This window comes from Apodemus sylvaticus, chromosome 20, assembly GCF_947179515.1.
Source record: "Apodemus sylvaticus chromosome 20, mApoSyl1.1, whole genome shotgun sequence".
In the NCBI taxonomy this organism is placed as follows: Eukaryota; Metazoa; Chordata; class Mammalia; order Rodentia; family Muridae; genus Apodemus; species Apodemus sylvaticus.
Window position 1 is genome coordinate 58,679,013 of NC_067491.1, and position 15,450 is coordinate 58,694,462.

Sequence of the window (15,450 nt, forward strand, 5' to 3'; positions counted from 1 at the left end):
TTTCTCATCACCTCATGGTACCTTCTGCAAAATCGACCATATAATTGGTCACAAGACAGACCCCAACAAATATAAGAAGATCAAACTAATCCCCTGCCTCCTATCAGATCACTATGGAGTAAAAGTGGTCTTCAATAGCAACAAAAACAACAGAAATCTCACATACAGGTGGAAACTGAACAATATTCTACTCAATGATACCTTGGTCAAGGAAGAAATAAAGAAAGAAATTAAAGACTTTTTAGAACACAATGAAAATGAAGACACAACATACCCAAATCTATGGGACACAATGAAAGCAGTGATAAGAGGAAAACTCATAGCCCTGAGTGCCTCCAAAAAGGAAATGGAGAGAGCATACACTACCAGCTTAACGACAACCTTAATGCCCTGGAACAAAAAGAAGCTATTTCACCCAGGAAGAGTAGAAGACAGGAAATCATCAAACTCAGGGCTGAAATCAATCAAGTAGAAACAAAGAGAACCATACAAAGAATCAACAAAACCAGGAGCTGGTTCTTCGAGAAAATCAGCAAGATAGATAAACCCTTAGCCCGACTAACCAAAGGGCACAGAGGCAGTATCCAGATTAACAAACTTAGAAATGAAAAGGGAGATATAACAACAGAAACTGAGGAAATTCAAAAAATCATTAGATCCTACTACAAAAGCCTGTACTCAACACAGCTGGAGAATCTAGAGGAAATGGACAGTTTCCTAGACAGATATCCAACACCAAAACTAAATCAGGATCAAATAGATCAAATAAACAGTCCCATAACACCTGAAGAAATAAAAAGGGTCATAGAAAGTCTCCCAACCAAAAAAGCCAGGACCAGATGGCTTCAGTGCAGAGTTCTATCAGACCTTCCTAGAAGACCTAACACCAATACTCTTCAAACTATTCCACAAAATAGAAACAGAAGGAACTCTACCCAACTCGTTCTATGAAGCCACAACTACACTGATACCAAAACCACACAAAGATCCAACAAAGAAAGTGAACTTCAGGCCAATTTCTCTTATGAATATTGATGCAAAAATACTTAATAAAATTCTTGCCAACCGAATCCAAGAACACACCAAAACAATCATCCACCATGATCAAGTAGGCTTCATCCCAGGGATGCAGGGATATAAGGAAATCCATCAATGCTATCCACTACATAAACAAACTCAAAGAAAAAAAAATACGATCATCTCATTAGATGCAGAAAAAGCATTTGACAAAATCCAGCATCCTTTCATGCTAAAAGTATTGGAAAGAACAGGAATTCAAGGCCCATACGTAACATCATTAAAGCAATATACAGCAAACCGGTAGCCAACATCAAACTAAATGGGGAGAAACTTGAAGCAATCCCACTAAAATCAGGGACTAGACAAGGCTGTCCTCTCTCTCCATATCTTTTCAATATAGTATTTGAAGTTCTAGCTAGAGCAATTAGACAACATAAGGATGTGAAGGGGATACAAATTGGAAAGGAAGGAGTCAAATCATCACTATTTGCAGATGACATGATAGTCTATTTAAGTGACCCGAAATCCTCCTCCAGGGAACTCCTACAGCTGATAAACAACTTCAGCAAAGTGGCTGGTTATAAAATCAACTCAAGCAAATCAGTTGCCTTCCTGTACTCAAAGGATAAGTAGGCTGAGAAAGAAGTTAGGGAAATGACACCCTTCAAAATAGCCACAAAAAATATAAAGTATCTTGGTGTGACTAACAAAACAAATGAATATCTATATGACAAGAACTTCAGGTCTCTGAAGAAGGGAATCGAAGAAGACGTCAGAAAATGGTAAAATCTGCCATGCTCGTGGATTGGCAGGATTACTATAGTTAAAATGGCCATCTTGCCAAAAGTGATCTACAGATTCAATGCAATCCCATCAAAATCCCAACTCAGTTCTTCACAGAGTTAGAAAAAGCAATTCTCAAATTCATCTGGAATAACAAGAAACCCAGGATAGCTAAAACTATTCTCAACAACAAAAGAAATTCTGGGGGAATCAGTATCCCTGACTTCCAGCAATACTACAGAGCAATAGTGTTAAAAACTGCATGGTATTGGCGCAGTAACAAATAAGTGGACCAATGGAATAGAATTGAAGATTCAGAAATGAATCCACACACCTATGGTCCCTTGATCTTCGATAAAGGAGCCAAAAACATCCAGTGGAAAAAAGATAGCCTTTTCAACAAATGGTGCTGGATATATTGGAGGTCAGCATGCAGAAGAATGCACATTGATCCATTCTTATCTCCATGTACTAAACTTCATTCCAAGTGGATCAAGGACCTCCATGTAAAACCAGAAACACTGAAACTAATAGAAAAGAAACTGGGCAAGACCCTTGAGGACATGGGCACAGGGGAAAAGTTCCTGAACAGATCACCAATAGCTTAGGCTTTAAGATCAAGAATTGACAAATGGGACCTCATAAAATTACAAAGTTTCTGTAAGGCAAAGGACACTGTTAAAAAGACAAAAACGGCAACCATCAAATTGGGAAAGGATATTCACCAACCCCACATCTGATAGAGGGCTAATATCCAATATATACAAAGAACTCAAGAAGTTAGACCCCAGGGAACCAAATAACCCTACTAAAAATGGGGTACCGATCTTAACAAAGAATTTTCACCTGAAGTATTTCTGGTGGCCGAGAGGCACCTTAAGAAGTGCTCAACATCATTAGTCATTAGGGAAATGCAGATCAAAACAACCCTGAGATTTCACCTTACACCAGTCAGAATGGCTAAGATCAAAAACTCAGGAGACAGCAGGTGTTGGTGAGGTTTTGGAGAAAGAGGAGCACTCCTCCACTGCTGGTGGAGCTGTAAGATGGATGGTACAACCACTGTGGAAATCAGTCTGGAGGTTCCTCAGAAAACTGGACATGAGACTTCCAAAGGACCCTGCTATACCTCTCCTGGGCATATACCCAAAAGATTCCCCGGCATGCAATAAAGACACATGCTCCATTATGTTCATTGTAGCCTTATTTATAATAGCCAGAAGCTGGAAAGAACCCAAATGCCCCTCAAAGGAGGAATGGATACAGAAAATGTGGTATATTTCCACAATGGAATACTACTCAGCAATTAGAAACAATGAATTCACAGAATTTTTAGGCAAATGGTTTGATCTGGAAAATATCATCCTAAGTGAGGTAACCCAATCACAAAAGAATACACATGGAATGCAATCTCTAATAAGTGGATATTAATTACCCCAGAAGCTCTGAATACCCAAGGCACAAATTGCATAAGAAATGACTCCCATGAAGAAGTATGGAGAGGGTCCTGATCCTGGAACAGATCGATCTAGCCTTGGAAGGGATTATAAGGACAGAAAAAAAGAGGGAGGTGATTGGAGAAGGGATGGAGAGAAGAAGGTTTATGGGACATATGGGGAGGGGGGATCCGGGAAAGGGGAAATCATTTGGAATGTAAACAAAGAATATACAAAATAAAAATATTTAAAAAAAAGAAAAGTTAAGGTGGGGAGAAGCTTCACAAGGCAACTCCTCATCTGCAGCCCCTCTGATGAGTGGAATTGGCATCAAACAGCCCCTCTCTGCTGGCCCCACCCATCCACATGACTACCCCCACTCACCTTCTCCCTCAGGGCCCCCAGAAGACATTCTTTTTCATCCAGTCCTACTCACTGCCTTTCCCCCTCCCCAGGTCCACTATGTTTCAGATTTCTTCAAATCCCGGCCGCCCCAGCCCTTCCAGGAGGGTGAAGAGCGAGAGCGCAAGCCCAGTCTGTCGCTGACGCTGACCCTTGGTGACCGACCCTAGCTGCTATGGAAGCTGGACAGTCACCCGTGGGCCAATCATGTGTTGGACCCATACCCCTGATCAGGCACTCCTGTCTTTGGAGCTGTCCCCGGGTCCTGGCTGGTGACTGTGGACCAGGGTCTTGGGTGCCTGTCTAGCCCTGAGTGTGGGCAGGGCCCATCCTCAGCATTCCTTGACTATCGCATGGCCTCAAAAGATGCGGTCCTGCTCGGAGGGCTTCTCTAGTCACCAATGGGTTTTCGAGGAGGGCCATCCCAGCATGGCCCCAGGAATGGTTGGCCCGAGACTGTTCACGAAGTCAGCACCCTCCTTGACCGCCCTGAAGGTGATGAACACCTTGTTAGCCTGCGTGGGCAGGTGGCCTTGGGAAGATGGCTGCCAAACCTTGGACTACCTGGAAGGTCACACATTGCTTTTGGTCTGAAACCTTTCCTCAAGCCTGTGGAAGATTACTGCTTGGGGCCTCCAAGCCCCTCCCTCAGGCTTGATATGCTGTCCTGTCCCCACTCTGACCATGTGGACCAAATGTGTAGCCAGGTATTGGAAGTAGGTCCTCCTGGATCTGCCATTCCTGATTGTTTCAAAACACTTTAATTTACTGTCTCATGGGAGGGTGTGTTATAAACTTTGTACCAAATGTCTTTGCTGTGCATGTTGCTTTTCAAGCTCTCCTGGTGAGGTAGAAGGTCCTCCTGCACCTACCTAACCTCTCAGTGCATCATTGTGCAGGACCTGCCAGTCTTAGCAGAGACTTGGGGGACAGAGACCTGTCCTGGGTATCTTGTATATAGGCCAAGACAGAGGCCTCATAGCCACTGTGGCCTTCCTCTGTGCATGGTGGATACTTATCCTAGGTCCAGCTTACAAAACACAGACCCTTCACGGTAAATGCTGGTTAGGTGCCTGATCGTGCTCCCAGGGTGCCTGGCCGGTCTCCCAGGGGCAGCAGGAGGGGTGCAGGTCTTGCTGTATCCCAGGAGAAGGTGTGTGTTTCTCTGGGACTGGGCGGGCTCCTTATGTCCTTCAGGTCTTTGGATCTGGGAGCTTGGGGGGGATAGTCAAAAGCACCGACCCCCCCTCCATTTCCTTCCTCTCCTTAGAGGCTGGGTCAGGATCCTCTGTATGCCACTGGCAGACACTGAAATCCAGGAGGCCCAAGGAATTCAGCTCAACTCAGAGAGCATGCCGGATGCCTCTGCCCTTGGTAGCTGATGTTCAGCCTTTGACAGCCTGCATTTTCACGGGGATCCTCCCTGTTAAGTGACTGCGTGCCAGCATCCTCCAGCCAATGCTCTGCACTGTAGGGTCCTACAGGTCCCAACTGTTCTGTTAGAGGTAGAAGTTCCCAGTGAAAAGGCGGGCTCACATCCTGAGCACAGCAGGGCTCTGCTTGTACAGATCCTCTGTTTGGCCTGACTGCAGCTGAGCTGAGCCTCTCCCAGGCACCCATGCCTGCCTCTCTGCCTCACTGCCCGGTGCTGGCTCTGTTTAGCAGGCACAGAGACTGTGGGTGTGGGACGCGTGCCTGTGACACTGGCACTGGGCGGTTGAGGTAGTAGAATGGGGAGTGTGAGACCAGCTTGGGCGACAGAGATTCTCCTGTGTGCTTGCGCATGTTCGTGTGTGTGTGTGTGTGTGTGTGTGTGTGTGTGTGTGTGTGTGTGTATGTGTGTGTGTGTTTGCATGTGGAAGTCAGAGGGCAACCTCAAGTGTCCATTCTTAGATGTTTTCTTTCTTTCTTTCTTTCTTTCTTTCTTTATTTCTTTCTTTCTTCCATCCTTTCTTTCTTTCTTTCTTTCTTTCTTTCTTTCTTTCTTTCTTTCTTTCTTTCTTTCTTTCTTTCTTTCTTTCTTTCTTTCTTTCTTTCTTTCTTTCTTTCTTTCTTTCTTTCTTCTTCTTCTTCTTCTTCTTCTTCTTCTTCTTCTTCTTCTTCTTCTTCTTCTTCTTTTAAATAATACAAGGTCTCTCATTGGCCTGGAACCACACCAAGTAGGCGACCTCACATTGTGGATTTCACACTTCATGTAAAGTCCCTAAAACAGTGGTTCTCAACATGGGGGGTCACAACCCCTACAGGGGTCACGTACCAGACATCCTGCATATCAGATATTTACATGATGATTCATAATGGTATCAAAATTACAGTCATGCTGTAGCAATGGAATAATTTTGTGGTTGGAGAGATGGCCCAGTGGCTAGTATGCCTGGTAACTCATGACTGCCTGTTATCTTCATCATCAGTGGTACCTGATACCTTCTTCTGACCACTGGGCACTGGGCACTGAACACATGTGCCCATAACACTCCCTCTCAAATCCCATACACTTAAAATAATAGAAAAACCTATTTATTTATTTATTTATTTATTTATTTATTTATTTATTTATTCACTCTTATTTATTCATTCATTCACCTGGTTGATACCCTCCCTCTTGGTCTTCCCCTCACTCAATCTCTCCCCCCTGTCACCCATCTCCTTCTCCTCTTAGAGGACCTCCCTCAGGTATCCCCTACCCTTGTGAATCAAGTCTTTGCAGGGTTACGCATATCCTCTTTCACTGAGACCAGACAAGGTAACCAAGTTAGGGAAACATATTTCACAGCTTTAGGGATGCACGCCACTCCACCTGTTGGAAGACCCACATGAAGACCTAATTACACATTTGCTACATATGCATGGGGAGGCCTAGGTCCAGCCCATTCAAACATCTTTGGTTGGTGATTGAGTCTCTGAGAGCCCACAGGGGTCCAGGTTAGTTTACCCTGTTGGTTTTCCTGTGAGTTCCTATCCCCTTCCAAGCCCTCAATACTTCCCCCAACTCTTCCATAAGATTCTCGTAATGGCTGTTCCTGGTTGTCGGCTTGACTCATGTGGAATTAACTAGAATTCAGAATTGTGGGGCATACTTGTGATCCAGATCTTGAGGCTGGAAGATACAAGTTTCTGATTTGGATCTTGGCATAGAGATCTTGAAGCATAGTGGCCATGAACAGCTTAGGCCCAGGAAAGGTGGTACATGCCTTTAATCCCAGGGGACTGAGGCAAGGAGATCTCTGAGTTCCAGGTCAGCCTAGGACAAAGCAAGTTCCAGATTCAGGTGTGGTGGCATACTCCTTGAATCTGGGCCACATCTTCTGCTGGAGACCTACATAAGGACATTGAAGGAGGACTATTCGCTCTTCTTTGCCCACTTGCACTTACTTGCCAGCACATCTGTTGGAAAGTACTTCTACAGAAAATCAACTGAAACAAAAAGCCTCGTGGGGACTGAGCAACTATTAGATTCTTGGACTTCCCATCCACAGCTGACCATTGTTGGGTTAGTTGGAATACAGACTGTAAGTCATCACAATAAATTCCCTCAATATAGAGAGACATTCCATAAGTTCTGTGACTCTAGAGAACCCTGACTAATACAAGTCCTCCAGTTCCATCCCATGTTTGGATGGTTCAATCAGCTTCTGAGTGGACTCTTTCAGAGGACAGTTATGCTTGGCTCCCGTTTGGAATCATAACAGAGTATCATCGTAGTGTCATGGACTGGTGCTTGCCCATGGGATGTGTCTCAAGTTGGGCTAGTTATTGGTTGGCCAATCACTTAATCTCTGCTCCATCTTTTACCCCTCAATTTCTTGTAGACAGGATAAATTTTGGGTCAGAAGTTTTGTGGGTGGGTTGGTGTCCCTATCACTTCACTGGGGTTCCTGTATGGCTACTGGAGGTGGCCTTTTCAGGCTTCATATCTCCACTGCTGTGAGTGTCACCTAAGGTCTTCCCCATTGGTTTCCTGGGGCCTCCCCCATCCCAGGTTTTTGGCATGTCCTTCTGATGCCTCAGCCCCCAACCCTGCGAGGTGTAGATTTCCGTTGATTCTCCTGGCCTTCTGGGCCTTTCTGTCTCCCCACCTGATCCTGAACCCTCTATCACCTCATTCACCTCCCTATCCAATCTCTCACCCAGTTCCCTCCCTCTGTCTATCTCCTATGCCTGTTTTATTCCATCTTCTAAGTGCAATTCAAGCATCCTCACTTGAACCTTCTTCTTGGGTTACCTTCCTTGGGTCTGTGGTGTGTAGCATTTGTATCCTTTGTTTTATGGCTAATATACAAAATGAAAACAGCACTTAGAGGAACACCCATAGCTATGAATCATTTCCCTGTCCCCCAAAGAAAGAAAAAAATGGAGAGAGCATACACTATCAGCTTAACAGCATACCTGAAAGCTCTAGAACAAAAAGAAGAAAATACATCCAAGTGGAGTACCCAGAAGGAAATAATCAAACTTAGAACTGAAATTATCCAAGTAGAAACAAAAAGAACTACATGAAAACCAACAAAACCAGGGGTTGGTTCTTTGAGAAAATCAAAAGGGAGACATAAGAGTGGAAACTGAGGAAATGCAAAAATATTATTAGATCTTACTACAGAACCCTATACTCAACAAAACTAGAAAATCTGGATGATATGGACAATTTTATAGACAGATACCAGGTACCAAAATTAAATCCCGATCAGACAAACTATTTAAATATTCCCATAAGCCATTAAAAGTCTCCCAACAAAAAAATAACACAAGACCAGATGGTTTTATACCAATATTCTTCAAAGTATTCCATAAAAGAGAAACAGAAGAAACACTATCCAAGCTGTATTAAGAAGCCATAATTATGCTTATACCTAAACCACACGAAGACACAACATTGAAAGAAAATTTCAGACTAATTTTCCTTATGAATATTGATGCAAAATACTCAATAAAATTCTCACAAAAAATTAAAGAACACATCAAAACAATCATTCACCATGATCAAGTAGGCTTCATCCAGGAATGCAGGGATGGGTCAATATATAAAATGTTCACCAACACAATAACTCATTATAGGAACAAATCAAAGAGAAAAACCACACAATCATTTATTTCATTAGATGCTGAAAAGTCATTTGACAAAATCTAGCACCCCTTCATTGTAAACATCTTGGAAAAGTCAGGAATTCAAGGCCCATACATAAATATAGTTAAAGCAATGCAGAGCAAATCAGTATCCAACCTCAAACTAAATAAAGAGAAACTTGAAGCAATCCCACTAAAATCAGGGACTAGACAAGGCTGTCTACTCTCCTTACCTATTCAATATAGTACTCGAAATCCTAGGCAGAGCAATTAGACAACAAAAGGAGGTCAAAGAGATACAAATTGGAAAGGAAGAAGTCAAAATATCACTATTTGCAGATGATATGACAGTATATATAATTGACACCAAAAGTTCCAACAGAGAGCTCCTACAGTTGAAATACGACTTCAGCAAGTGGCTGAATATAAAATTAAGTCAAACAAATCAGTAGCATTTCTCTACTCAAAGGATAAACAGTCTGAGAAAAAATTAGGAAAACAACATGTTTCACAATAGTCACAAATAATATAAAAACCTTGTGATTCTAACCAAGCAAGTGAAAGATCTCTATTACAAGAACTTCAAGTTCCTGAAGAAAGAAATTGAAGATGATTTCAGAAGATGGAAAGATCTCCCATCCTCATTGATTGACAGGATTGATATAGTAAAAATGGCCATCTTGCCAAAACCAATCTACAGATTAAATGCAACCCCTATCAAAATTGCAACTCAGTTCTTCATAGAGTTCGAAAGGGCAATAAGCAAATTTATTTAGAATAACCAAAGCTTCAGGATATCCAAAACTGTTCTCAACAATAAAAGAAATTCTCTGGGAATTATAACCATCCCTGACCCCAGGCTGTGTTACAGAGCAATAGTCATAAAAAACACATGGTAGGGGAACAAAGACAGGCAGGTAGATCACTGGAATAGAACTGAAGACACAGAAATGAACCCACACACCTATGGTCACTTGATCTGTGACAGAGGAGCTTAAACCACCCAGTGGAAAAGAACATTTTCAACAAGTGGTGCTAGTTCAATTGGAGGTCAGCATGTAGAAGAATGCAAATGGATCCACTCTTATCTTCTCGTACAAAGCTCAAGTCCAAGTTGATCAAGGACCTCCACATAATACCAGATACACTGAAACCAATAGAAGAGAAAGTGGGGGAGAGCCTCGAGCACATGGGCACAGTGGAAAATTTCCTGAACAGAACACCAATGACTTGTGCTCTAAAATCAGTAATTGACAAATGGGACCTCATATAATTGCAAAGCTTCTGTAAGGCAAAGGACATTGTCAAGAGGGCAAAACTGCCATCAACAGATTGGGAAAAGATCTTTACCAACCCTCCATACAACAGAGGGCTAATACCCAATAAATACAAACAGCTCAAAAGGTTAGACTCCAGAGAAACATGTAGCCCTAGGAAAAGCAGTGTACAGAGGTAAACAAATAAATCTCAACTGAGAAATATCAAATGACCGAGAAGCACCTAAAGAAATGTTCACCATCATATGATCAGTGGAGCAGCTGGGACAGGAGCCCTCCTGTCACCATTTGCACCAGGGAGCCCAGCAGCTCCACTTCTCTCTGTGCACTGCCCACCAGGAGAGTGGGATCTCCCAGCAGAGCCTTCACTTCTGGGCGTGGAGGTGAGATCCACACTTTGTCTCCAATAACTGTCTGGAGGGGAAAGGTTAGGAATGCACAGGGCATCCAGTGGAGCAGCTGGGACAGGAGCAGTCCAATCACCTTCTGCACCATGGAGCTGAGAGGCTCCACAGCCATCTGCACACAGATCCTGTCAGAAGAGAGTTGGTCTCTAAAGAGTGCTGACACAGGCTTACAGGCCCACAGGAGGGACAAACTCCACCCAAAAAAAGGAAGAACAATGAACACCAGAGATAACCAGATGGCAAAGGGAAGCACAAGTCCATAAGCAACAGAAACAAATGCTACTTGGCACATCAGAAACCAGTTCTCCCGCTATAGCAATCCTGGATACCCCAACACACGAGAAAAGCAAGAGCTGGATTTAAAATCACATCTCATGATGCTGATAGAGGTCTTGAAGAATAACATTAGTAACTTCCTTAAAGAAATACAGGAGAACACAGGTAAACAGATAGAAGCACTTAAAGAATTACAGAAAAACACACTCAAACAGGTGAAGGAACTGAACAAAACCATCCAGGATCTAAAAATGGAAGTTGAAAATTTAAGAAATCACAAAGAGAGACAACACTGGAGATAGAAAACCTAGGAAAGAAATCAGGAGTAATAGATGCAAGCATCACCAACAGAATACAAGAGAAAGAAGAGAGAATCTCGGGTGCAGAAGATAGAAAACATTGACACAGCAGTGAAAGAAATGCAAAATGCAAAAAGCTCCTGACTGAAAACATCCAGTGTAGAGAGCCTTATTGGGGTGCCATGCCACCTGGCAGGAACTTGACATTGACCAAGATGAAGTTCTTCTCCCAGCCTCTGAGTGGAAATTCCTGTGTTAGCCATAATCCTCTCCACCTAGGGTAGAGCACTCAGACCAAGGTTAAGTTCTTTGTTCCTCCAGATTTACAAATTCCTGAATTAAGCAGGTGACCCACCCAGCTGCCTGAGCAGTGGAGCCAATGCCAAGTGAACAGCCAGACCAGTTCCCCAGAACACACCCTGGAATTTAGGGGGAGAGTCTTGCCTGAAACCTTAAAATTTTGAGTCCTCCATTAAACCTTGAGGCATTGAGCAGGTGCTGTTGTCTTGGTCTCCATCTCTTTCCCCCAACTTTCCATGCATCCCCAGCTTCCATTCTAGGGAACCTATTCCATGTAACTGCGGGCAATTACAGGTTGGCGCCCAACAAGTGTCCAGGCACAGGAAGGTCTCCTGAGGCGACCCTGTCTTGGGGAAGCTTTGCAGAAAATAGAAAAAGACAGTATCCTGCATGGGGAGAAAATACAGGAGCTAAATACTAAATCACTAAACTTCTAACCTGGAAAGATGAAGAAGGCAATTCAGGACAAATTCAGCCTTATGCCAAATTTGCCTACTACCTTTTGGGGGAAGAGATCTCTTGTCACAGGTGGATCTTATAATGTGTCTTCACTATGTCAGACCCAAAGTCCCTAAGTGCTTCTGGTTCTCAAATGCTCTGAGTGCAGCTGATTCTCTAGAATGTATCAGAAAATGGTGTTTTCACTATGGCAGACCTGGGAAGAGTCTGCCCCAGCAGAAATGACATGCAGCAGCGGCGCATATTATCCTTTTATCAGATGTAGGGTTGGTTAAGATCTTTTCCCATTCTGAAGGTTGTTGCTTTGTCCTATTGACAGTGTCCTTTGCCTTACAGATAACAGGAATGTCCTGAAGTAGGAATATCAATCTGCAGATGCTTCACTTCTAATTAGAAAAGAGAACAAAATAATCACAAGAGGTAGAGGGTGGGAGGGACTTTGAAGGAAGAGAGGAGGGAGAGAAAAAAAGATGGAGCAGGATCAGGAGTGGGAGGAGACTGGGGATGTGTACAGAGGGTCAGGAAATTGAACAGAGGTCTGTAGCAATGGCGGATGGGAACTGGGGGTAGCCAACAGGAAGTCCCAGAGCAAGGAAAGAAAGAGTCTCCCAAGACCCAATGGGGTTGTCTTTAGCTGAAATATCTAACAAAACGGGGAGAGAGAAACTACAGAGACCATATCCAGAGGTTAGGCACAGCCCCTGGTTGAGGGATGGGGTCACTCACCCTTCCTAAAATTTTAATGTACATTTACCCCTGTCTAAAGGAAATACAGGGACAAAGAATGGTACAGAGACTGAAGGAGAGGCCATCCATAGACTGCCCCACCAGGGATTCCATCCCATATGCAGCAAACAAACCCATTCACTATTGTTGATGCCAACAAGTACTTGCTGATGGGAGCCTGATATGGCTATCTCCTGAGAGGCTCTGCCAGAACCTTACTGATACAGGCGTGGATGCTTGCAGCCAACCATCAGACTGAACATGGGGATCCCAGTGGAGGAGTTAGGAGAAGGATGAATAAGATGATGAGGTTTGCAATCCCATTGGAAGGACAACAATATCAACAAACCAGACCCCCCAGAGCTCTGAGGAATTAAACCACCAACCAAAGAATACACATGGAGGGACCAAGGCTCCAGCTGCATTGGTATCAGAGGATGGGATTATCTGGCAACAATGGGAAGGGAGGAACTTGGTCCTATTAAGGTTTGATGCCCCAATATAGGAGAATGGTAGGGCATAGAGGCAGGAATGAGTGGGTGAGTAGGGGAGAATCCGCATAGAAGCAGGGGGAGGGAGGGTGGGATAGGGTTTTTTTTAGTTTAAACTGTGAAGGGGGATAGCATATGAGATTTAAATAAATAAAATAACCAATTAAAAATTTTAAAAAAACCAACAAGAAGAAAGAAATACCAAAGTAGACAGGGAAAGACAAGGGTACATCCACCCATCAAAATGAAATGTTTACTTTTTGAAACTTTTTTGTCTCCAAACTCAACTAAAAAATAATCCACCCACTAGAAATGCCATACCAATTTTTTGGCTAATAAAAAAGATTGAGCCATGAAATGCACATGCAAACAATGTGAATACATTACTTAGACTAAACTGTTTCTATTTGCAATATATTTTATATACCTATATGCATACGAGTGTAACAAAAATTCATGAAAAGTAGCCTGTAAAAGTAAAAGAAAGCAAGGATTGTATATTAGAAATTTCGGAAGAAAGTAAGAAAAAGAGAATGCAGAAAAATATATTTATTGCATAATAATCACACACTATAAAAGTACAATTTAAATGGAAAAAGCAATTTTCAATAAATGTAAGTTTTACAAACACTGTAGAGTCAGCCATATTATCTCTCCTCACACAGAAACTAAAGCATTTCATTCAATGTATTAGCCATGGTTTTGGTTACTATATATGTTATTGAATTGTATTCACACCTGTGTCCACCAAAATGATGTTATCCTAATTTGACTACATGAACATAAAACAAATTTCTAGATAGAAACTAACAGATATCAATTCCCAAATACTTCATTAGCCACTGAGAAGAAACAAGTCAAAGAATTCATGTAATTTATCTCTATGTAGTTCATGGGCTTTGTGTACCAGTTGATAAGGATGCTAGTATGTACGAGTTTTATTCCTGAGACTTGGTGTTAGATAATGTGTAGAGGCTTCCTCCTTAGTGAATACAGATTCATCTTTTTAGCAGTCCTTGCATGCCTGTATCTATTTACCTTGGGCTGGATCTTGTGAGGTTAACTCTTACAATTTGTGATATCAACCAGTGTTGTCATTATAAAGATTTTGTTTAGGCACCACTCTGGAAATAAGTTTGGCAGTTCTTCAGAAAATTGTACATAGTACTGAGGACCCAGCTATACTACTTCTGTGCACATACACAGAAGATGCTCCGACATGTATTAAGGTCACATGCTCCACTATGTTCATAGAAGCCTTATTTGTAATAGCCAAAAGCTGGAAAGAACCCAGATGTCCCTCAACAGAGAAATGGATGCAGAAATTGTGGTATATATATACAATGGAGTACTACTCAGCTATTAAAAACAAAGAGTTCATGAAATTCTAGGGCAAATGGATGGAACTAGAAAGTATCATCCTGTGTGAGGTAATCCAATCACAATAGAACACAGATGTGCACTTGCTAATAAGTGGATATTAGCCCAAAAGGTTGGAATACCCAAGATACCATTCACAGACCACATGAAGCTCAAGAAGAATGAAAACCAAAGTGTGGATACTTTGGCCCTTATTAGAAGGGCATCAAAATACTCCTAGCTCACAGTCAACTAATGGACTAGGGTTCCTAATGGAGGAAATGGAGAAAGGACACAGGGAGCTGAAGAGGTTTGCAGCCCCATAGGAGGAACAATAATATGTACCAACCAGTAACCCCAGAGCTCCCAGGGACTAAACTACCAACCAAACGTTATACGTGGAGGGACCCTTGGCTCCAGCTACATATGTAGCAGATGATGATATTTTAAGACAGCAATGAGAGGAGAGGCCATTGGCCCTTTGAAGGATTAATGCCCCAGTGTAGGAGAATGCCAGGTCAGGAATGTGTGGGGTTGGTAAGCACGTAGAAGGGTGATGGAATAGGGTGTTTTCAGATGGGTATGAGGAAAGGGGCTAACATTAGAAATGTAAATAAACCAATCGAATAAAAAAAAATCCTACCTTAAAAAATAAAACATTTTAGAAGGGCAAAACAAATTTTCAATAAATAGAAGTTTTAATAACAATGTATTGTTATCCATATTAGCCATCCTCACACTGCATCTGCAGCAGGCCATTCAATGTCTCAGCCACGTTTTGGATTACTATATATATTACAGAGATCTATTAATATTTTTCAGCCAAAATGACATTATCATAGCTTGATTGCATCAACAACAAAAGATTCCCAGAAAAAATATACCAGATATCAATGCCTAAAGAATTCATAAACAATTTAGAAGACGTGCTTCTTTAATTTTGCCCAATGAAGTTCTATGTACCAGTTCATAAATTTACTGGTATGTATCTGTTTTTTCCTGACCTCTATGGGTTAGATAATAAATATGGCTTCATCTCCATGAATTGTGATTTGCTTTCTTTACAGAAGTTCTTGCTTATCTGTATCATTCACCTACACGTGGGGATTTAGCCACTATACATTGTTTTTATTGTTAAGGAATTATTTAATATA